Below are 26,727 nucleotides of genomic sequence, written 5' to 3'. Positions count from 1 at the left end.
TAAAGTGCTTCGCCTAATGCCTGGTACATAGAAAATGTGCACTATTTGCTAACTAATTATTAATCACTAGAGCCCAAGATTAACTCATGTTTCCCCAAAGCAGTCTTACTTTTTTTATACTGAAAGTAGCCATTCCTTTTTTTATATTGAGAGAAACCACAGTGTTATGGGGCTGAGGAGTCATATTTAGGCTTGTAAATTAGGTTACAAGCTCTTTGCAGTCAGGGACAAAGTCTTATTTGATTTCTTCATCCCCAGTGCCTAACAAAGTGTCCAGTAAATAGTAGATGCAATAAATGTTTGATGAATGCAGCTATTAAAAGGGAGAAGGAAGAGACAACAAACACTTTCTGCCCATCAATTGCGGCAAGTGGGAATAGACCGGTTTAGATAACTTTTAGCTGTTGAACGAGAAGCAAATCTGAAGACCTTGACACAGCCGGCTTGGAATTGAGCTGTGATACTTTGCTGTCCACTGGGGAACTGGAACAATCACACTGGGCAGGTAAGTTCTCAGAACACTTCTACCCAAACTAGCTGTTATATATTAAGACCTAATTGCTATTGTTTTTTTGCAAGGGTTTTTCCCACTATGTTGTGCAATGATATATTCTAAAATAGATATATTCCTTTCTTAATGCATATGGCAGGAAAAATATTTATTTTAAATATTAGTAATACAAAATGCAAAATTTTTCATCACTCATGTAAAAAGCATTAACATATTAGGGTCATTGATACAAATTTGCCTAGATGAAAAACTATATTAAATGTTAAAAAAAAAGTTGTTCAAAGGGAGGAACATTAAAATTGCTATTTTAAAATTCAAGATATTTTCATCAGAATGTGGGGGATTATAAATACAGTAAAGTAAACTTGATCAAATTACTGTGCTATGGATCAATGTTTCCACCTAAAGAAATATTGACTCTTTTAAAAATTTGTGAGGTCAAATTATTTTCATAATAATACTAAGACATGACTTGCCTTTTCCAGGGTGCTGACATTTACACTGATGGTGTCAAAGCAATGATGGCTAAGCTACTGGCCCCTTATCACAAATAAAGACAGTACACATTCCAAATGTCCCCAGTGAAATAGCACTAAAACTGTTAATTTGAAACATCCTGGATCCTGACTACACATCTTTTCTTTTTTAAAATTGGAAGTGACAAAGTGCACCAATACAGAATGCATTTCTCCTACATACTGCAATATGATAAACATTGCATTTTTAAGTATATTCTGCATTCAGTATCCTCATATTTTATTGAGAATTGCTGCATCTACATTGACGAGGAGTGCAGATCTGCAGTTTCCTTGGTCTCATTTTCTGGGTATGGTTTATGTTCCCTTACAGAAGTAGTTCCGTGTATCTGACCTTTAGTGATAATGCCATTTTAGTCTTAGATACATATATTTAATTTTAGAGTTTTTATATATCATGCTATCACTTTACATTTATACATGAGCTTTGTTCTGAGTATAATTATGCTATTTAAATTAAATTTGATAATATTATACTTATTTTTAATCTCTGTCTAGGGCTAATTTTTTTCCACTTAAAAGGTACTGTCTTTCTGAGTAGTCTGTCTGATGCTCGATGAATTAGGAGCTTCTCTATTATGAGTGTTAGAGACACAAACCATTTCTGATGCTGTGTGAGCCATAGTCTCTCTCCGCTTTCTGGGCGTTTCTTTCCCTGGATGCTATGAACTGAACTGTGTCTCCTCAAAATTCCTATATTGAACCCCTAACTCTGTAATATGACTATTTTTGGATGCAGGGCCTTTAAAGAGGTAATTAAAGTTAAATGAGGTCTTAAAGGTGAAGCTCTACTCCAATATAACTGGAGTCCTTATAAGAAGAGCAAGAGACACCAGGATGCAAGTGCACAGAGAAAAGCCACGTGAGGACCCCGCGAGAGGATGGCCATCTGCAAACCAAGGAGAGAGGCCTCCGGAGAAACCAAATCTACTGGCACTTTGATATTGGACTTCTAGCCTCTAGAAGGGTGAGGAAATAAATTTCTCTTCTCTAAGCCATCCATTCTGTGGTATTTTGTGTGACAGCCCTGCCCGTCTAATTCATTGGCTTTGGACAGTTTCCATTTAAGGGGGACCCCCCTGCAGATCTCTGGCGCTCTCTCTCTCTGTTTGAAGCTGTCTCCTCTCAAATATTTTCCCTGTGGACTCTCACTGCCTTAAACTGCCTGGACTTCCAGCTCTGTTCTTTGAGAGACTCAACAGTGTATACATGTCATGTTACCTGAATACAATCTATAAATCCAATGCATCTTCAAATCTAATTCAGAAAGGATTCATCTCAGAAATAGGCAAAGTTATTTTAAAGTGCATCCTGCAGAAAAATTAAGTAATAATTTTAAAATATGTAGAGAGGGCAGTGAAGGTTTGGAGCTGTTCAACCTCTGCACCTCAGAGTTCTCTGTGGTCCTCTATTGATACTTGCCACCATGAAATTTTTTCCCAAGCTCAATTTTATATTTTCATTATGTAATACTACGTATTTTTAACCACTAATTTTATGCCATTTTGCCTGAAGAAAAATCCATGTTAACTCAGCCTTCCACATTAATCAGAATTAATGACAAACTTCTCTGATTGTACTTGTATTTCTTTGTTTGCCACTGCTATCAGGTATTGATCTGATAGATCTATGCACTATCCACTTATGTTCTAGAATTACACGTGAAGATTCAACTCAGATTCCCCTATCTCCTCCCAATACTTCATAACTATATTATTTGAACATTTCTTTTGGCTAACTCTGTTATAGCCAACAGTTTAACATCAAAATAAGAGAAATATGGCTTTAAAAATCCTGATATTAGTCGTGGGAGTCAACAATTATTTTTTACATCTGATAATTATGGCCATCAATATTATCCACTAATGTTTATAGCGATGTTGCAGTATACACAGTTTAATTAATTGATGGGCCTTTGCCCTCAGGCACTTTCTATGCCCTATTACCTGTTCTGTTTAACATCCCAGGGGGATGACCCTCATTGGCAATGTTGCCCAGGACCCCAGGACAACTCACTGCTGTCTAGGTTTGTCCTATGTGAAGTGCTGTAGGATATCCGAGGAAGAAAGACCGGAGGCGCTGGTTACTTCCCTCTCCTTTCCATCCTAGCAGATTCTTGCCATTGCTGCCTCTGTAACTAGGAGAGCTCCTAGCAGATCTCTGTAATTACAGCCTTTGCCTGTTGGGCTTGTCCCCTGGGCTCCAGCAATGTCACTACTTCTGTTGTCTTAGCTGTTCCATCATCTATTAAACCAATTATTTACATCAAATCTCCACCATTTAAAATACATAGAGTAGTTTATTTCATTCTGGAGGTACTCTCACTAAAACAATTTACATTAAAAATTCTCATTACATTATTAATTTTATACTTTTTTTGCTGAGGATATGGGTACATTTACATTGATAAATTAGTAAAATAGAACAGTCCATAATATCTCAGTGAGCTGAGTTTGTTTAGCCTCAAGAAAAATAGGAAAATGGATGATATTAACTGGCTCAATCATGTGAAATATTAAACAGTCAGCTGTTATTAATCTCAATACAGAGATAGAGTAAGAAAATAGACATTCCAAGTGTTTCAAAATGAGCACACTTGCTAGCAAAATAAACCAATTTAGAAAGAATTGTAACTGAGCACCAGAATGTCCAATAGAGTAGGGCTATTATGTTGTGTCCAGATAGGTACCAGAAACAGCCCCATTTTATGGAAGTTGGAGAAATTTCTATTATGAAGGCGTATCACAGCACCTAAAGATACGGTGAAAAATGCCATTTAGTAACTGGTTTATAGCTAACTTAGGGGGTTTACATCAACACAGAAACTCAGGGGTATACAATCTTAATGCTTTAAATGATCTAGAGAGCATAAAATCTAATTTGTTCACATGATTAAAAAACAAATTAAATTAAAAATTTAAAAAGTCAGGTGATCTGAAGTTTACTTTATAATATGTGAAATCAGTCTAGAAATCAAATATTTTCCTCTTAATACTTTGTTTATTCCACTATTTATCTGTTTCCAAAGGGACTATAAACAAGGCAGTTTTAACAGAAACACTGTAAATTTTGTGTTTATTGAATGTCTACTTGAAAAAAATAGTGGCTATATATTTAATTTGTATTTGGATAATAGATGCAATGAATAGTCCATTATATCACAAATACTGTAACTCAGTAAAATTTCTTGTTCCAACTTCCCATAGATGTAAGGTAAAGACTATGGTTGAAACCAATTATTGGAAGACAGTCTGTATAAACATAAGTGAACCTTTGCTTATTGAATTGTGTTAAATGACCACAGTAGGTCATTCTGTTTTACCTGGAGAGTGAGCGAGTGAGTGAGCTAACTAGAACCAGTGGCTACCTCCTTTTCTCAGTAAGTCAGGCTGCGTTCTCTCATTTCTAAAGGTAATTGGTGACTTTCTCCTCCGGGTCAGGAAAGGTTGCCACTCACTTCCCACGTACCACAAATTCTTCAGGTTCTGGGCAGCTGGATTTTTCTTGACAACTCCTAGGAACAGCTAAATCCTTAGTGCCCAGGAATTCTCTTAATCTTCTGACAGACAAGGTTGCTTTCTAGCCTACCCTATAAGGAAGAAGAATAATGATATGGAAAGGCATCCTCTTCCACTGAATGCATACCTCTTTGGAAAGAGGAATGGATGGGAGAACCCGTGCTTTCTATTACTTAATCTTGACCCAAAAGTTTTCCCAATAAAGCCTGTTTCTCACATCAGACTGTATGATATTGAAGAAGACATCTGGCCCTATATACATGACAATTTTTCAAGGAATGATTTAAAATAAATCACAGTAGAGGTACTGTGCAGATGTATTACCACATGAACGAGATTGCTGGGGCTTTGTAGCACTAACAGCTAGGAGTCCTTTCGGGTTGTATGCGGAACACTTACAGAGCACTGGTACATGCTGATGTGTCGAGTTGTAGGCTTGAAGGTGGTCAATATTGCCCAGTTGAGGACTGATGGAAAAGGGTCTGGCAATAAATGAGTGGTAGTAAGAATAAACTTGACCTTTGAGAGAGTCCAAATGACACTGGAAAAAGAGAGAAAGACTTAAAGCTCAAGAAAGACTAGATCTTCTGGTAAGTTAGTAAGAGACAATATTTATGTTGGAAATTCTTCATAGAATTGAAGCAAATGGAAAATTACAACAAAAGGATAAGGACAAAGTGTGAGTCTATCCTGAAGGTAAATCACCACTGCTGTTAATCTGAGCTGTTTGATACACTCCTGACTAGTGTCATAGGTCCCCTAGTCTTTGTAATATGCCTGTAGCTATACAGGTAGTAAAGGGTATTTGGATATTTAGTGTGGCAATATTCCAGAGTCAGGAATTTGGAAGTTCATTACAAAGGGTTTAAAGGGTTTGATTTAATTAACACATTGCTTCCCAAAGTATGGTCCACAAGCCCTTATGCTCGCATCACCTTGGGAAGTTGTTATAATATCTATTACTTCATCCTCCAAACCCATTAAGTGAAGCTGAATTCTGGGAGTGGGTCTTGGCCATCTGCATTACACTCAGGCGTCTCCGGTGACTTTTACGTATAATATTGGAGAACCTTAGACCTAAGCAGATATTATTGATTGGACAGTTGACTAAACAGAAGGTTACATTTCTAAAGAAAGTTATGAGATATCAATCACAGATAGCTTTAAATATAGGATTTAAAAAATCTGCTCCAAGTAGATAAGCATAGCTATGCCTGGAGGTGACCTTCAGTTCTCAAGATTCTTCTTCTTCTTCTTTTTTTTTTTTTTCTAAAACAGGATTAATCACCTCTCACTGAGTGGGTGTTAGTTCTAAGTATTTCAATTATTTTCTCCTTCCACATAATTTTGTTTATGAGTCATCAAAGCTAAAGCTAAGCAGTTTTAAAAGCAAATTTCACTGGTTCTAATACATGATCCTCACATATATACCATATCCTTGTTTTGAACCCAAGTTGTATTTCATTGTTTAAAGCCATCATCAGTACATGTCAGGTATCTAATTATTTGATAAAAGCACAAATAGGTCCCAAGGTAGCCTCAAGACTATCTCCCTGTTGTTTGGACTTTATCTTCTGACCACATTACTCAAGATACAATTCTCATTAATTGCACATATTTCAAAAGGATTTTATGTTGAGAGCTTGGGAACCATGAGCATTCTGTGGCTTTTTGTTACATGTGACTGGCTTGTCTTTGTAAAAAAAAACTTTAAAATTAACCCTGAGGAAATTTTTGCAGAATAAGAAAAAGAGTATATACAAAAAGTGTATAGAAACAGAAATATATATATATGTATGTGTGTGTGTGTGTATATATATATATATATATATAAAAATACCAGTTATGGCAGAATATATATTGACTAATTCTATGCTTATTTTAAAAAATACATTTGTTTCCAAAACCACATATCCTTCACATCTACTGACAAGAATAATCAAAAACAACTGTCCCCCTTCTAGGGGGAAAATTCTACAATGAGTATTCAGTTGACTTTAGCACAAAGACACTAGAGCATATCACTTATGGCTGTTTCCTATTTCAACGACAGTATGATCTACTCTGAAACGATCTACTCGTTTTCAGATGAGATTAACCCACTCATGATCTTGGTTCATGGGATGAAAGCTGTTAAGGAGGAAAAGCTATTGTAATGAAATATCCTTCAGGAAAAATAGGAAAAACTTGAAGTTTGTCTGGAAACACAGATGCTTTTATAATGATTGCAAACTCTTCAAAATTTGCATTATGAAATAGAAAGCTATATTTACATTTTGCACTGGTTCTTTGAGATGAGATAATAAGCTATAATTTTTAATGGAGGACTTTCCAGAAATATTTTCATTCATAGTCTCTAGTGACTATGATTCTTAGATGATGACAAAGGAATTGGCCATCACTAGAAATGAGGCAGACTGGCAAGGACAGAAGAGCCTCATATCAAAATGCCTTCTATTTTGGCTGAAATGAGACATTTTTATTCATTAGTTGAGAGATCCCTCTTTTGAAGTGCACAATGTATTGTTTGCTGATTTGGATTTGACAGTACCTTGATCAGTTACTGAAGGAATCCAATTTCATTCCAAATCTGTGCGACGTTCAATTTTAAGCATTTCCTTTCCTGTCTGTGGATTTTAAGAATGTAATCTCTTGTGTTGGATGCCTTCAGATTTTTCATATATTCTGGAAGAAGCTTCACTTTTGATATGTGTGATAGATTGAATTTCTGGCCATCCATGTCCCTACTACATAAATTGATATATATTACCTTCCTGTTCACTTTGGGTTCTACATTTTATGCTTTCTTAATTGGATTTGGGGCCTTTTTCTCCACATTCACAATCACGCACATATACACACATGCAATTGCATATATTTGCTTTGCTGTCAGACTCAAAAACTTTTTTTACTCATATTTCCCTACAGTTTTAAATTACTTGTCCCCCAGAAAGAATTTTCTCTGATTTCCAAGTCATTATATAGTTGGCGTAGAAAATATGCCCTAAATATTGGAATTGGGCTGAACAAATAACAGTGTTATTTAGGAGGAATAATTACAGATAATAAATCAGATATAAACAATACAAAATTTAGTATTAGATGTAGCACATTTGAATTTTAGATATGCTTTATGCTCAGAAAAAAAATTAGCTAGATTTTGGCATAAGAATAATGGTATTTATAAATTTTGGGAATTGTGCTATGTAGATATTAAGGTCACAACCATTTGTGTAACTGTCAATTCTGTGACATTAGACAATAGGCATTCTTCTGTAGTACTTTATACACCTGTAACATAGGAGTAACATAATAATATCTATTTTCCAGATTTAGTGTGAGGAATATTTTATGTTATATAATATAAAGTATTTAAAGAAGTGTCTGATGGATAATAACTGCTCATGTGTTAGCTGTTATTATGGGTTTTTTCAGATGATTAAAGCATAATGTTGTGGTACTAGCTGTATATGCCATAAACTACTATGTTGAAATCCTAATTCCCAGAACCTGTAATTGGACCTTATTTGCAAATAAGGGCTTTGTAGATGTAATCAGGTCAAGATGAGGTCATACCAAATTAGGGTGGTACAAATCCAATATGACTGATGTCCTCATAAAAAGAGAAGACAATGCAGGCACAGAGGGAAAGATGCCATGTAATGACAGAGACATAGATGAGAGGGGTGAATTTACAAACCAAGGAACATCAAGTTTTACTTAATTGCCAGAAGCTACAAGAGGGTCATGGGACAGATTCTCCCTCAGTGTTTTCAGAAGGAACCGGCCCTCCTGACACCTTGATTCCAGACTTCTGACCTTCAGAACGTAAGACAGTTTTCTTTTGTTTTAAGCTTCCTAGCTTGTGGTACTCTGTTATGGCAGCCTTAGGAAATTAAACAAACAGAGTATTAAAATTATAGCTCGCTGTGCAGTTATAGTTTGAATGGACAGCCCTAGGAAAGCTCAACCAGCAGCTAAGGTCAAGTCACATGTTGACAGCACAGCAAGAAAAGCAGGTAAGAGAACCATGGACCACACTGTGGATTAGGGCAGACACAGGGGTGGGAGAGATGACACTGAAGAAAACAAATCAGATGATACTCAGGTCTCAAGGGAAGACAGCCAAGAGATGAACCATTAAGACAGACAGAAAAGTACAAGGAAACGAAACTGATGTATGCCAATCAGAAAAGTGTAACATGGGATATAATAACTAGGGTGGATCCAGTTTAGGACTGTGGAATACATCAGAGCTACCTTTGCAAAATACTAGCAAAAGGTATAACTTGATATTGCATCACTATGTACTGATAAACAGCTTGCAAATCATTTCTTTATGAATGACTTCTGTAGTTCAGTAATGACCTTAGAACTTGGAAAGGGCAAGTGAGTTTAGGAATGGGAGTGAAAAAATTTTGCCTAGGATAAAAATAATGTGGGGCAGGTAATTTTTAAGCAATTTAAATAACTGTTTTCTAAATGCTACCCATTATCCCTTCCAGGTTTTACATACCATTATCTCAGTCTTCTAAGTATTATTAAGATTCTAGATTTTGAATAATGATATATTCTTTAGCTTTCCTTGTCTGTCTAAAGTTGTGACTTTAGTGTTTTGTGGGCTCACACCTATTCTATAGGTTTGGAACTTTTATTCAAATAAACTGGAGAAACTCATATAAAGATCTGTCTAAATACACCTAGAAATTACAGGAAAAAGTACTAGACAATGGAAAAAATTGTGAGCTCTACTGAACCAATAAACTGCACTGATTTGGAGTCTTTTTTAATGTCAAATCTTGGTCATATTGCTCTTTTTCCATCACCGTGTTAGCATTTTCAATTTAGTGACCTGCGCTGTTCTATTTATCAGTTTCAGTGACTAATCTTGTTTTGTGTCTTAGCTTTAGCTGCGACTAGATATAGCATCACCACCACCTTAACTACTTAATTATGTTAATTTCTTGTTTATTTCCTTTCTCTGTGTAAAAACACTCATTTTATTCTATGCTAATTTTTGCTGCTTGGGAAATTTTAGAAAGTTTTTGCAGAGAAATTCTGTTCAACATGCCTTACAAATGTCCTTCCATGTCACATAAATAACATGCATGCACACACACACCCATCCTGAATAATCATAGAAGTCTCTGTTATACAGATAAGGTGATGTGCATGTGTTGTGTGATAATAAATTTGGCTCAACTGGGTTCTTTTACGTTTGTAACAAAATATTACCCATTACTTAAATAAATCAGTCAATTCCCAATTTGTTCTCAAAATCTTAACTATAGTAAATGTACAGGGTGGGATATGTGCTGGAATGAAAAAGGTGAGTAAAATTATTTCAATATTAAGACAATTTTGACTTATTAATAAATTTTACATTTAAGCCTATTAGAGTTTTCAGAATAGATGGCAAAAATTCAATCAATAAGATAGTCCACAATTATGAGCAAATTTTAGGGGTTTTAAATTAGAAATCAAGAAGTCATACTTTAGATTTTAAGGTCCTTTGTCTTATTTCAAAATGTCAGCAATTCTTTAGACCTTAACTTTGTGAACTTGTATATTTTCATTGTGTTTTTATGATGTCAAAATAATTGGTGAAATACTGCATTTAAAAAGAAGCAAGACTCGTTATAGAGTCAGTTCCAATTCTTATCTAGAATGTATTATGAAGGAAATATTCATGCTGTTTCTCACTGAACTTTTCACATTATTAGCAATCTTTCACAAAAGTAAACACATAAAGCAAATAAATACAGGTATGTTTTCTACACTTCTTCTTATAAAACCTGGGACTGGTATTCAGAATACGGTCTTCTTTAATAGTCAGCTCCTAGTAAAGAACTCCCATAACTTTCTCATTGAAGTTAGAATCAATCTCTTATAGAGAGAGAAGGTATTCAAGAACATGCGTAGACTTTCATGAGCTCTAGGATTCTTTACAGGTGAGAATGAATAGGGTGCTGAGTAGTTGCCAAATAGGCAGAAAATGGAACCTCTTTTTTTCTCCAAACTCTAGACACTCTTACCCCCCGCACTCAATTCCTTTAAACAAGTTGGTAAATATGACATAGATTATGCACTTGATAGAACACTTCTGGGCAGGACCAACTATATAACTTGCAGAACCAGGTGCTAAATGAAAATTCAGAGCCTCTTGTTCAAAAATTATTAAGAATTTCATGATGCCAAAAGCAGAATATTAAACCCAATATGGGACCCTGTGGTACTGCACAGATGGCACGTCTGTGAAGCCAGGAAATGTGGGGTTTTTTTGTGGGGGGGATTCTCAAGGACTCTGATCAGATGGGTCAAATGGCCACCAGTGTGGCTCCAATCTTTTATACTTTTATCCCATTTTCACCTTCCTGCCCATAAGAGCAGGAAAAGCATTTCACTGGCCCCTATTAGCTAACATTGTTAATGCCGTAAGCAATACTCCTCCCTCCGGTATCCATTTTCCAATGAACTCAGCAGGAGAAGAAATCTCAAACAATCAGCTTCCTTACAAAGACTAGCTTAATAAATTCTTCTATTTTAGAGTTGAATCTTAATAAGCAAAACTAGCCTACATTTAATTAGAGCTTTATATGTACTGGGCACTTGTATTAGCTCACTGACTCTTCAAAATAAACAGGAATTACATTATCCTCAATTTTCAGGTGGTGGAACAGAGGTCAAGAAGCATGGAGGTTAACTATTCCTGATAATCCGTATAGTAAGCGGCAGAGCCTGGGTGCAAACCAAGGCATCGTGCATCCAGAATCTGCACTCGTAACTATGAGGTTATTTCATATGCAATTTCTTCTCGTTGTTCTATTAACTATTTTACTGATGGGAGCCTGTATGTAGAAAAAGTACACAAATTATAAGCGAACAGCTTGATGAGTCAGCCAAACTGTCACAAGTCCAACAGCCCAACAGCCCCCTGCAGAAGCTCTCCTGATTGCTAGTCACTCCTGTTTTGCAGAAGTGACGACTACTGCAAATTTTAAACCCAGAAACATACTTGCCTGTTATCTAAACGTATATAAACGGAACCATGTATATTGGGGCCTCTTTCTCTCAATATCATGCTTGTGAGATTCATCCATGGTGCTGATGTAGCAGTAATTAAATCATTTTTATTGCTATAGAAACATTCTGCCCATCCAGTACTGAATTTATTTATTTAATTTACTGTTGGGCATCTAGGTTGTTTTCTGTTGGTTTTCGATTATAGGTAATTCTGCTATGAATGCCTGTGTACATGTGTTTTGTCGCCCTGGGAATGAAATTGTTGAGTGACAGGTTATGCATAGGTTCAATTTCAGTATATACTGCCAAAAGGATTCCCAAAGTTCTTAAAAGGATCTACACTGCTACCAACAGTCACACTTTAAATTTAGCTATTTTTGTAGGAGTGTAGTAATCGTCCCAGTTCTTACTTTGCATTCTCTCGGTGAAGTATGGGTTTGAACATGTTTTCAAGGGTTTACTGATCACTTGGACAGCATGATGTGCCTGTTCATGGTTTTGTACCTTTTTTTTCTTTTGAATAGTCTGTTGTTCTTATTTATGTCTCATGCTTCTGTATGCATTATAAATCTGACATATATGTTAGTTATAAACTTTGTAACTGTCTTCCCTCATTCTGTGCTGAATTGATCACTTTCTTAATATTTCCTATTGATGAACAGAAGCTCTTAATTTCATGTATTCAAAGGAATTATTTATTTTCTGTTAAGAAGTTTGTGTAAACTCTTTAAAAATCTCCTACATCAAGTTCTTGAAGGAATTCTCAAACGTATTCTTTAAAAATAGACTGATTTTCTCCTTTGACTTTTGAAATTGATATCTACAGTCGACCTCAGTTTAATATTTTATGGTGTGAGTAGGTGTAAATATTCATGTTTTTCCTATACAGAGATCCACTGGAATCAGAAGATTTAATTAAAAACATTGATCTTTCCTCACTGTTTCGTAATGTCACCTTTGTTATAATTTGGATGTCCGTATACGTATTATCCTGTTTGGCTTTCTCAGTACCAATGATCTACATTTCTAGCCTCACCCTAACTCCATCCTGTCTTAATTAAATTGTTTCATGATAAATAAAAATACCAGTCAGACACTTCCCCATCTGCTTTTACTTCTGGTCTGTTTTGGCTATTCTTGGGGCTTTGCTTCTTGGTAAATATTTTAGCATTGACGTTAAGTTTCAGGAAAAAAAAATTTTGTAAGGAAAGAATAGGCATATGGTAAGAATATTAAATTTTTCTAGTTAATTTAGGTCTTCTCTAAAGTCAGTAAATGATCATACATATCAAGTTAGATTTGTAATGAATATAGTAGTGTAAGTCTCATATCTTTTTTCCCCTCAGGATTTTTCTTTACTATCCTTGTTTCTTGGCATTTCATGGCGCTTTTAGCATAAGTGTATTAGTCTCTGACTCTGCTTCCTTCCCCTCCAAATATTTTAGGACCTTTATTCAAATTCCACTGAATCTATAGATCATATTGGGAGAAGGACATTTTTACAATATGGAACAATCACTATTATAGCATAGTATGCACCTCAACTTATTGAAATATTTTATATTTTATCTCAATAATGTTATACTTTTCTATGTAAAGATCTGGTGTATTGTTCGGTAAAGCTATTACTAAGTGATTAAAATTCTTTAATACACTGAAAATATCTTAACACTTCAATTCTAATGTTTTGGAACCACAATGTAGAAATAAAGTTGATTTTTATATTGATCAATATCTAGTGACCCTGACAATTTCACTTATGAAATATGTTTGTGTCTGTAGCTTTTACAGATTGTCCATGGACACGGTAATGTCATATGTAAGTAAGGACTTTTTATGGCCTCTTTTCCAGTGTTTATGCCCTCTATTTTATTTCCTTGTCAATGTACTGGCTACCTTTAATAAAACAGTGAATAGCATAGCAGGTATATTTTTAATAAGAAAATCTCACTCAATCTCACCAAGAAATTTTAAATATTTTATTGCACGTCAGGAGTCAATAAACTTTGCCTGTAAAGGGAGAGATCATGCATCTTCATCTTTGTGGCCCATACAATCTCTGTCACTACTACAGCAATGACAATGGAGCAAAAAAGCAGCCAGGGATTTAATTCAAATGAATAGCTGTAGCTCTGTGCTTATAAGTACTTCTATTTTATAACAAGGAGGGGTTGCAGCTCTCTTAGTGTCATGGTCTGCCAACTGTTTTCAAGAGTAAAGATGCTTCTTTGTGTCCATATTTCTGAGTTTTATATCATGAGTTTTACATCAAATGCTTTTTCTGACTCTTTTGTCATAATAGGTCTCTTTATCTCCGTCATTCTGGGAATTTTCTGAATGGCAATAATTGGGTTTCAAATGTTAGCCATACATGCCTAGAATATAACCCAATTGAATGTGATAAACTATTTGTCTTTCTGAAAAAAAATCCATTTATAGATTTATTTTTTAAATTATATTTTGTTAAGTTATTTTGTTTGTTTCCTGTTTTGCTTGTGTCTTTTGTTTTAGATGCACTGTGCTGTCATTTTTCTTTCTTACAATATTTTTGTCTTGCTTTTCTGTCAAGATCATGTTGCTCAAATGTAATGAGTTGGAAAGTTGGAAAGTTAATTTTTGAGGAATTCTTTTTCCATTCCATAAAAATCATCAACTTTATTGGCAATTTTTTTAATAAAATCACCTTTTTTTAATGTCTGTAGAATCTGTGATTAGGTCTGGTTTTCATTCTGATTTTGTCTATTTTGTATTTTCTTATATTTTATCTATTTTTTCCTTTCTCTCTAGAATTTATCAATGTATGTCTTTTCAAAACCAATGTATGCCCTTTTTCTTACTCCTTCTATATGATTTTTTCTGTTTTATTTGTTTATTCTATTTTTTTAAATTGAAGTATAGTCAGTTACAATGTGTCAATTTCTGGTGTACAGTATCATTCATTTATTCTTATTGTCATTTTGCTCCTATTTATCTTTATTTATTTTTATTTTGTTTTATAACAATTTGAAACAAAACTTTAGTGTAACTACCCTTATCCCCTCACTAGCTATGAAAACATTCAAGTTATTAAAAACACAAAAATTGTTGGTCTAGGAAGATGTGATCAATCACTTAATACTGCACTATCATAATCTTTCAGTCAGTGTGAGTTAAATTCATGTGGACACTGAAATGTCCTCTTCTTTCCTTATTTTTTATTTTATTTAACTGACCACCTGGATGTATGCTGCCAATTCTCATTTCACTCATGCAGTTTATCCCCTTTGCTAGGGAGCTTAAGACAAACATATGTCTATCATGCTAAAATGGTTCACTCTTAGTGGGTAATGAATAAAAAATATTCTCAACTCACATATGATTTATCTTTATGATAATCTTTTGTTCTTATCAGACATACTCAACTTGAAGGCAGAAGAAAGAAAGCCCAAGTGAGGCGGTCCAGAGAGGGCCAAGGCTCAGGGCACAGAACAAGGTAAAGAGGATGGAGTACATGTGGCTGAGAAGAAAAGTTTTCCTCTCCAGTACGGATTTCTGCATTCAAATTTGGAGTTACTCAGGAGACAGCTAAATATTCATTATTCATGGAGATTAGCTTTAAATTATATTTGGAGATAAATGGTATTTAAAAACTCAATAAGCTACAATCTTCTGATTTTGATTTCATACAGAATTTGATTTTGGCATTTTATTAACATTCGTTTTACTTCATAAAGTAATATAGATATATTAAGTCATACTTACATAATTTAAAGTTGAATTGATAGTAGGCAGCCATGATGTCAATTTCTTGAACATTGTATTTTTTACAGGAATTCCTCCCAATCACTTTTGTCCCAGTTACATTAACAGAAGTATCTTGAATCAAACATGGTTATTAGTTCTGAATATTTATTTACTTGTTGCGTAATCAGCAAGTGATTAATAACCAAGAGCCTACTATAAATTCATCTTTGTGCTAATGTGGAGAAAGAGCACAGGAAATACAATCCATTGCTTCTCTCCCTGAACAACTTCTATTCCATGTGAGAAGTCAAGAGAACCATAAATCAAACTGAGGTGAACAAAACAAGGGTGTTCACTATGTAAAACAATTGTATATTTTTTGCTCATATTAAAATTCAGTTCAATTCAACTCATAAGCATGTGGTGAGCATCCATTACACACAGAGCTATAATAAATGTGTGAGATTACAAAAAAAAAAAAAAGAAAGATCGGTCTACACTAATAAGAATCTATTCACCAAAAGCTCAAGATTCAAACAAGATTTGAAATAATAAGGGAAGATTTTATGGAGGATGTAAGACTAGAGTCGAGCTCAGATAATGTAAAGAGTTTGGATTTTCACAAGCAGCACCAGGTGATTTCTAGTTGGCACACAAACATAGCAGATTTGACATTTGAATAGGTAAATTTTTATGCTCCATTGGAAAATGGGAGGTATTAGATTTTATGAAGGCTTTATAAAGGCTATCTTATGGTAAATTGGAAAACTGGCAATAAAGATTTTCAAGTTGTGGTAAGATAATTTTGGCACTTTTAAATATTTTTGGAACAGTTTTAGATTAACAGAAAAAAATCTGAAATGATAATACAGAGTTCATTTATACCTTGCACACAGTTTCCCCATTAGTAACATCTAATATCAGTATGGTTCATTAGTTCTAAGTGATGAACCAATGTTAAGCCACTATAATTAACTAAACTCTATACTTTATTCAAATTTTCTTAGTTATTACCCCATATTCTTTTTCTGTTCCAAGGTCCCATCCAGGACACTACATGGTATTTAGGTGTTACATCTCCTAAGATTCTTCTTGGCTTGACAGCTTTTTAGATTTTCTCTGTTTTTGATGATGTTGACAGTTTTGAAGAATATGTGTCTAGTAATTTGTTGAATGCTCCTTAGTGGGACTTTGTCTGTTTCCTTCCTTCGTTGACAGACTGGAATTATGGATTTTAGGGAGGAAAACCACAGAAGTGAAGTGTTTCTTTATCACACCGCATCAAGGGCACATACCACTACTTGATTAATGGATTAATATTGATGCTGATGTTGACCTTACTAGAAATTTACTATACACACCCCGCACTTAAGGAGTGGGGGTTTATCCTCCCCCTACATACAGGCAGTGTACTACATAAATTATTTGCCATTCTTCTAAAGGAAGGTTTGTCTCTTCTTCTCCATTGATTTGCTTACTGAGGCATTTCTTTACATCAGCATGGGCTCATGTCTGGAAGATATTTCTGTCCCCTCACTAGATAAAATTTCAGACTAAAATGATTACTTTCGTAGAACATCTCAAACATAGATTGATTCAGAATTGAAACTGCTGTAGATATTCCTATTGTTAAAATCTTGCTTCATTCTGCAAGAATTCTAACCATACTTCTCTGTGGAGTTAAGCAAGCTATCTGTTCTTAAATATTTATTAGTTAGATCTTTTTATTCTTCTGGTTGGTGGTCAACCTTTGGCATTTACTTGCTATTTCTTAATGCTCAAAAGTATGAACTATATTGAAAAACTACACTTTTGTGAAAAATATCAAACAGACTTTGTTTTTCATGTTAAAAATGAATTTCAAGAAAAAATACTCTTAGGGTATTATCTGAAGTCTGTACCATTCATTCATTCTTTTAGATAACCTAAAGTTTATAAATTTCTCAAATAGGATCATCATCAAAGATATTTGTAAAGTTATTGTCTACTCAGTAATATTTTGGAATTATTCCCTCCACCTGTATTGTGAGGTCACAAATTTTTTTTTCAAAAACTCAAATGTATACATACTATAAATATGCAGTTGAGAGCACAGTGCTGTCAATCACAAAATATCTGCTCTAATCAGACGGATAAGAATAATTTCTATCACATCTTGGTTTCATAAAAGTTATGGTTCTCCTAGAAAAAAAGCCTGTTTTGCACTTATCTAAACACTGTGTCATTTAGCCAATTAAAAGCAAATCTCTTAAAATTTTTATGCTCACTTAAAAAATATTTTATTTGTATTTTTCTTTCATCATAATCATAATCATTATTTTTTTTAAAGTTTGGTAGTAACTTTAAGTCTTTCTCTGGTGGATGAGTTCTTATTCCAAAGAACAGAGACATGGTCTTTGTACTGTGAAGAAAAATCATTATAATGTATTAATTTTGCTGATAATACTTGGGACTGAAATTTTAATTTTAAAAAATAAAAATAATACCAAGAAGAAAACTTCAGTGATTTCATTGAAAATCTTGCGGTGGCAAAAGCTTTTCTAAACAAAATAAAAACTCAAAATAAGTCAAGAAGAACTGCCAAATTTTACTACATAAGAACAAAGTCAATCTGACAGAAAGACTAACATTAACAAAGTAAAAGCAAAAATCAATAAATAACTACCTAAAAGAAAATTGTGTTTTTTTAATCGAAGTATAGTTGATTTACAATATTGCGCTAATTTCTCATGTACAGTAGTGATTCAGTTATACATATATATTCTTTTCCATATTCTTTTTATTATAGGGCACTGCAAGATATTAAACATATTTCCTTCTGCTATGCAGTAGGACCTTGTTGTTCATCTATTTTTTATGTAGTAGTTAGTAGCTACAAACCCCAAATTCCCAATTTACCCACCCACCCCCTTCCCCTCTGTAACCACAAGTTTGTTTTCTATGTCTGTGAGTCTTTCTCTGTTTTGTATATAAGTTTATTTTTGTCCTATTTTTTTTAGATTCCATATAAGTCATATCATATGGTATTTTTCTTTCTTTTTCTGGCTTACTTCACTTGGTATGATGAAATTGTGATAGAACATTCCTCAGTTTAAAATAAGATAATAAAAGATGCCATAATATATTTATAGAAAAAGTATATAAATCAGTAGTGAGAAAAATAATTACAATTGTACAACCTCACTAATGATTAAAAAAAACTAAAAACAATCTTTTTTATTAGAGTGTTAATAATTCAAGGTTTACATTAATTAACATTAGATGATTATCCCTACACATATAAACCTTAAAATAGAATGAACCATAATTTCTATACCTATATAACCAAATCTAATATTCTTAAATAAAAATACAACTCATACATTACTCTACTAATTATGTTTATTGTCTTTAAGTAAACTAAAGAACCTTGGTGAAAATTTGTGTTGTGAAAAACATACAAAGGGTCTGTATTATTATTTTATTTTGTTAAGCCTCTTAAAATATTTTATTTTCAAACTTTGATATGTTTTGATAGGAATAAGAATAAGGATGTCGAGATTTCCTATTTGACCATTTCGATAAGAAGCTACACTCCCCCAATCAGTAGGTGGTATGAGGTATCTGAAATTTGGTAAGTACTATTATTAGATTGTTCAGTCAGTTACAAGAAAATTAACCAAAGAAAAACTGAACCCTTCTGGAGACAAATTATGGTCAAAATGCATTTATTCTCCTAAACTCCAGTTATAATCAGCAGCACACCATAGTGCTATTTCCAGTTTAGGTACTGACATTGATCTAGGGTCAGCGCTCACTTATATTTGAATTCCCTGTGCATTTCCTTTTACTCAGTGTGCAGCTGAATGGCTCAGAAATACTACAAGGAAGATTTACCATACGTGCTTGGAAATGTCTTGCAAGGTTCCACCTTACTTGCACCTGGCCTTCAATTACTTCAAAGTTCACTGTTACTGATTCAGAACTAAAAATTGTATAAGACATCATGTTTTTTAATGTATCACGTTGGCTTAGTCTCTATTTAAGTAAGTCTCTTATCACGTAAGCCTGGTCTCTATTTAACAGAATCAAATTAGTTTGATTACATTTATCTCATGAGGCCTTAACAAACTCTCCTTCTATTTTAGTCATGAAGAATTAGCTGCTATCAAATTCTCTGCAGCTTAAACAATTCTAATTCCCAGTTAGATTGTCAATTACCACTAGTGTTTCTACTTTACCTTTGAAGGTTAACTCCAGCCAATTGAATTGTGTTAGCAGGTTTTCTCATCTTCTCCACAGAAACTAGCAAATACTATAAAAATCAGGATAACAGTTACATTTGGTGGGAGGGAAATGTAGTTGGGATGGGACATAAGAGGGACTTCTGAGGTGCTTGGTAAAGCTCTCTTTCTTTTTTCATTGAAATATAGTTGACCTACAATTATTGTATGTTAGTTTCAGGAGTACCGCATAGTGTTTTGACATTTGCATACATTATGAAATGATCGCCACATCAGTCTAATAACCATCTGTCCCTGTACAAAGTTATTACTGTATTATTGACTATATTCCTTATGCTGTATGTATTTCCCTGTGGCTTTTTTATTTCATAACTGGAGATCTGTACCTCTTAATCCCCTTCACCTGTTTTGCCCTCTGGCAACCACCATTTGTTCTTTGTATCTATAAGTCTATTTTTGTTTAGTTTGTTTGATTTTTGGATTTGTTTTTTAGATTCCACATATAAGTGAGATCATATCATACTTGCCTTTTTTTCTCTGACTTATTTCAATGAGCATAATATCCTGTAGATCCATTATATCTATATCTTTCCATTTGTTTGTGTCATCTTCAGTTTATCTCATCAGTGTCTTACAGTTGTCAGAGTGTAAGATTTTTATCTCTCTGGTTAGATTTATTCCTAGGTATTTTGTTCTTTCTGATGTGATTGTAAATGGGATTGTTTTTTAATTCTCTTTCTGATAGTTCATTGTTATGTATATTGTGCAACTTTACTGGACCTTGCATCTTTACTAAACCCATTGGTGAGCCCTAAATATTTTTGTCTTTAGAATTTTCTATATGTAGTACCATGTCATCTGCAAACAATGAAAGTATTTCTTCCTTTTCTTTTTGAATTTTTAAAATTTATTTTTGTCCCTATTTCATTTATTTCTTCTCTGATCTTTATTATTTCTTTCTTTCTATTAACTTTGGGTTTTATTTGTTTTTCTTTTTCTAATTCCTTTAGGTGTAAGTTTAGGTTGTTCGAGATTTTTTTTTTGTTTTCTGAGATAAGCTTGTGTTACTATGAACTTTCTTCTTAAAACTGCTTTTGATGTGTCCCATAACTTTTGGATAGCTGTGTTTCCATTCTCATTGGTCCCCAGGTATTTTTTGATTTCTTCGGTGACTCATTGGTTCTTCAGTAAAATATTTTTCAGCTTCCGTGCTTCTGTTTTTTGCAGTTTTTTCTAATCATAGCACTGTGGTCAGAAAAAAAACTTGGTATGATTTCAATCTTCTTAAATTTACTGAGACAGCTTATGATCTATCTTGGAGAACGTTCCATGTGCACTTGAAAAGAATGTGTATTCTGCTGTTTGGGATGACATGTTCTTTGTGTATCTATTTAAGTCCATCTAACCTAATGTGCCATTTAATGCCAGTGTTTCCTTACTGATATTCTGTCTGAATGATTTGTCCATTGATGTAAGTAGGATGTTAGGTCCCTTATTACTATGGTGTGACTGTCAATTTCTCCCTTTATATTTGTTAATATTTGCTTTATGCCTGTAGGTGCTCCTATGTTGGGTGCATTTATATTGGTTATGTTTCCTGATATTGGGAGATGGCTTCTGGGGCCCAGTAGCATGCTCTCTCTGGTCACCAGAGCCATATGCTCTAGAGCTTCCCCCTAGGTGAACTGCATGCACCCTTCTCTTGTGGCAGGGCTGACTACTGAGAGTGTGTGGGAAGGCAGGGCTGGCCTGATTGGCTGCAAGTTCTCCCCTCATGTACGCGGTGGCTGTGGGCTTACTGGAGGGCAGTGGGCCCCCCACAAGGTTGGCTATGCAGCCTGGGGTGCAGTGTTGCGGCTGGCCCACTGATAGGAAGGGCTGTGTCTCCACATCGCTGTCTGTTTAACCTAGGTGGGGTATCGGGCTAGGGCCAGCCAGTTGGTGGATGGGTAAGTCCCCAGCACTAACAGGCTTGAGGGAGAATTCCAAAAGGGTGCCTGCCAGCACTAGTGTTATCACAGTAGAAAGAGCTCCCCCAAAGCCTGCCTCCAGCACCCATGTTCCTACGGGGAATCGCAGTTGCCTCCTGCCTCTCTGGAAGGCTCTCCAAGATCAGCAAGTGGGTTTGACCCAGGTTCTTTTCAAACTATTGCCTCTGTGCTGGATCTTGGAGCATGTGAGATTTTGTGAGTGCCCTTTAAGAGTGAAGTCTTTGTTTCACTCAAGAATGGAGTGAACAACGAGCAGCTGTAGGAGGCAGGCTTTGTAGTTTCAAGAGCGTGAGATGTCTTATGGTTCCCTGGGGAAAGTGTGACTGACATGGTTAATCAATGGGCTGACAGGAAACAAAAACTCTCTACTCAGGGATAAGCAGGAATTTTACCTGTCCTTTCAACAAGGAGAGTTGTTTGGTTAGAAGACCTTATCCACTGGAGCCAAGTGGCAAGGAGAAATGGCGCTTAGGCCATTTGAGGCCCTGCTGATATTACTTGATACCAGGGCAGTACATATATAAACTTATACCTTAATTACAGGTTTTATATATCACAATAAAGCCTCTGTGAATGTTTAGGTCTTAAAAAGAAGGTTGGTAGAGACGAGAAATGAGGGCAGTTTTCTTTCTCTTGAAAAGCAGTTGTTTCAGGCTCCATCATTACAAATCCTCAGACAAGACAGGGACACCTGCCTCTGACAGGGATGGGGGGCTTGTTCGGCTGGGAAAGGGGTCTCAATATGGTTTAGGAATCGGGGTGCTCTTCATATTTCAAATCTGCCCCAAAGTTTCTGTTCTAATTCTCATGTTTCATTGTTTTTGGATGAATTTTCTGACTTTCATATGAGGGAACTAGTAAGGTGTTAAGTTTACTTAATATAATAATTTGATAACCTACAGAGTCAGATTATAAATTTTATTTTGACTATTTTAGCTACATGATATGAGACAAAAGTGATTCCTTGGGGGCTTTTATTTAAATACTGATTTTTCTTGAGCTGAGAATTTAAAACTTCTGGCATATGATTTACATTTTTTAAGCTCTCATTGCAGTCATAAAAATCAGCTCACCCCCCCATCCCTTCTATTTTTCATACTTTTATATTGTTTTATGACAACAACTATTTGGATAACTAAGGTCTTAGTTTCAAAATGGACTTCACTCTCAACAACTACAGGTAATCATTTCTATATATATATATATATATATATAGATATATATATATATATATATCTCTCTCTCTCTATATATATATATCTCACCATAGTTACATTTATCCATATAATTATTTATTTAAACTCAACCAGATGAGTTTACCATTCATATTCTTATTTTCATTATGATGTGTTTCTTAAAATAATTTTATTTACAAATTATTATGTCAGTTACGATTCTGACTTGCAGACCATTCAAGACATTTTGATCTCCTACACAGAAAAATCTATTAATGTGTATTTGCTCACAGAATCATTAGCGGTAGAGAAAAGACTCATGGAAAATAATAAACTTTAATAAACAACATTCATAACCACACCACAAACCTATTTGAAAGATAACATTGCCATTCTCACTCATAGTCCTATAATTTGGCTTTAATAAAACCTCTACAGATACCAGAAAACTTGATGTTTCTACAATCTTTATTAATGGCTTTGGATGTCAGACTCCTCAAAGCATCTCTCCAGTACACAGATGCCCTAGGCAGGATCCTTTTCCTCTAAGAGCTCCCATGTGAACCAAGGTGTAGGGAGATCTGACTAGTAGGACTTATAGACATAAAAGGTTCCTCCCATATAGACAAGGGACTTCATAAAACACTATTTATTGGATACTACATTTTAAAGTTAGGCATAAAAATTCAAAATTTAAAAACATAGGATGAATTACAAAAGATGTTAAATACTGTGAACAACAAACATTCATTACAGGAATTAATTCCATTACAATAGGGAGTCCTTACAATCAGATGTTAAGACCCTTTTGTGGAGATCTGTATTATATTAAAGCATATTTTCTTTGAGATCGGTGAGTATGAGAGAGAGAGAGAGACAAAGAGAGAGAGAGAGAGAGAGAGAGTGTGTGTGTGGCTAAGGTCATTTTGTCTATTTGTGTATATTTTTGTGTGTGTCTTTCATACTATTTATCTTCAGGACTACTGGCAGAATAAAATGACCCGAGTACAGCTCTACATGTTTAAATAGTGAACATATCTGGGATCCAGCAATCCATGACTGCTTAATCAGACTTTGAGAACCTTTTGGAGGGCCGTAAGGAAAATTCTAAAACAAATAACTAAGGGAAATGTACTGTGAGATGAAGGAATTAAAATACATAAGCAAGTTGAGAGGAGAGTGGTCTCTATGTTGGATGCAGTTTGCTGAGATCAAAAGAAAAAGGTAATTTCAGATAGTTTGCAGGCAAATCTGAAGACAAAATACAAGGTTTATAATGGAGGGATTCGAGAGAGTGATGGTCTGGCTTTGATAGTTCAACTTACTTATATTATAAAAGAAATGGTATTTAACATATAATGGTATCTAACATGGTAATTTCATAGTTCCCCCAACTTCAGTGACGTCTAAAGTACAATCTTCCTTGTGTGCTATATAGAAAAATGGGAAGGAGTAGCAAAGGGATGTAAACCCTGCCCAATATTAATTTTTCTGCTCACATCCATTGAGATGGATCAGCATTTTATCAAGGGCACTCTGTCCAGTATATCCAGAAGATGAATAGCTGTAGAGTGAATGAGCATCTATCCATGTCAGCATTGGGATAGCAGTGAAAAGAACAACACAACACAGAGAAAGTAACAGGATAATATATGAGGATGTGAAACTGACACTTAGCCCCGCCTCCGTTTTGAATAATCATATATATTATATCTCCCAGATAGGAAGGAAAAAGAAGCACTTTGCTCACTTAGAGAAATAAACAATAACAAAAAAACTGGGTCAAAATATGTATGCCTGACATCTAAAATAAACAGAATTTTGAACAAATTTGTGACAAAATATTAACTCATTTTGCAATGCTGATGTCATTAATATCATGCACAATTATGAAAGAAAATTACCATTTTCCACCAATGAATAAGCAAAATAGAAATTCAGTGAATTTGATATTCTTTTCTTTTCGCAAGCCAGTACTGAGGCTCAGCCTCCTTTGTAATTCATTGTATTCTTCTCATTTGTCTATCTTCCCTTGGCAATCTCTGAAGGAAAGCTAGGCAACTTCTTTCCTTTTCTTTCTCATCATTCGATATGGAAAATTAATTTAAAATAAAAGAGGAGAGTGGAAAAAAAGATTGACCTGATGCTTATATTGTGAGGAATTTACTCAGAATTATTTGTAGTTTAAACTAAACAATTATCCAAAAATAGAGCCATAATTGTTTATCACGGTGTCTAAATGTTTATCTAAACAGGTTCAAAGGAAAGGTAAATTATGCCATGAATAGTCTGAAATCAACAAAGTAGAAAAATGTGGTCAGCACCCGTAAAAATGAAGTCTACATGACCATGACTAAGCAAAGGCACAAGCCACTGGTTTAGCGTGGTTGTCCTAGACACGTCTGGATGTACACAGTGCTTCGTGAGCTCAACAGGTTAGTGCTTCCCTCAGCTCCACGCAACTTAGATTTTAAATATATGTTTTTCTGTGTATTAAGACTACATATATACAGATAGCCCTTGAACAACACAACAAAGGTTTGAACTGCCCAGGTCTGCTTACAAGCAGATTTTTTTCAATAAATACTACAGTAATCTACAATCTGCAGTTGGCTGAATCTGTGGATGTGGAACCTGGAATAACGAGGGCCAAGTGTAAAGTTATCAGCAGATTTTCAACTGCCTGGGGGTCAGGATCCAACCCTTGTATGTCCAAGGGTCAACTGTACATCATTTCAAAATAATATCACATTCACGCAATTTAGATTGAAGTTATGATAAGGCAGTTAGGTAAACCCATCAGACTATAATAATCATTCAGCATAATCTTTTATTTTTATAATGCCTACGAAAAGCAAGTATCCCCAGGAGCAGTAGAAAGTTTTTTAAAAATCTGAATGAACAACAATCTTTAGTTTTTGTGTAATAAGGACTAAGTTTCCAAAGTAAACAGAACAAATAACAGTAACAACAAAAAAGCCTTTGAGACATAACGTTTTCTAGTTGAAACCAACATGATTCAAAAAAACATTCAACAGAAAGGTAAGGTTGCAGGGATGACATTTTTCTGTAGACACCCTGAAAGATATGGGGATTCTAGTCCTTTTAATCACCAAAAGAAAAAAGAAAATCCTCTAGAATTAATAGCTTGGAGATCATTCTAGTTGGAACAGGAAGTTAATATAAATCTGCCAAGATAGGACTAATATGTTGTTTCTTCACAGTGAAAGTTAAATTACGATCCAACAAGTTCTAGACATGCTATAATCTGGAGATAGTCTTATCAAAAAAGCCATAAAACTAAGTAATACAGTAATCGGTTGCTATAGCGACTGTGATGCAAAATAAATGAAACCTTCAAAAAAGCAAACTTGCAAACTATACAAAACATGCAAAGGTATGGCATAATTCACAAGCCATTAAACTGATATAAATCTAAAAAATTTTGTTGAAATGTGAATGCTTGCACTCTTCTTTTGAAAGTGTCAGGTATTTAAAAGCTTAGAGGTACATGTTAAAAATGCCACGTTAAAGAAGTTTCTTGTTTGCAAAATGGAGGACTCCATTCAAGAGTATAACAAAAGATGACATTTATGTGCAGGTGAGCTATGAATCTGAATATTAAATATTGGTGTTTATAATGTTAAACCATCTAAGCACACATAATTTTAAAAAATCAGATCTTCCTAAAATAGTATTTTTTCTTTTCCTCTCACTTTCTTCTACTCTTCTCTCTGCTTCCTTCTCTGTCTCCTTATCCTTGTCCTCTTCATACTTACTTAGAATTCAACATTTTCAAAATATTTTTAATAGTATGTTTCACTACTATTAAACAGGTAGAATAATTTTGCCAGTGTTTTCAAGTGGAGGAATATGAACTCTAATAATATTTTAGTTTGATAGAAAACTTATTTCCAATAAGTCTCCCATATTTTTCTACAGAGACATAAAGATAAATATCTTACTGTCTTACTATCTTTCTTTGCTAGTAACTCAGTGTTCCCATGACAAGTATATAATGGACTGA

The sequence above is a fragment of the Vicugna pacos genome, chromosome 14 (genome assembly GCF_048564905.1).
Source record: "Vicugna pacos chromosome 14, VicPac4, whole genome shotgun sequence".
NCBI lineage: Eukaryota > Metazoa > Chordata > Mammalia > Artiodactyla > Camelidae > Vicugna > Vicugna pacos.
This window is presented reverse-complemented; position numbering follows the sequence as displayed.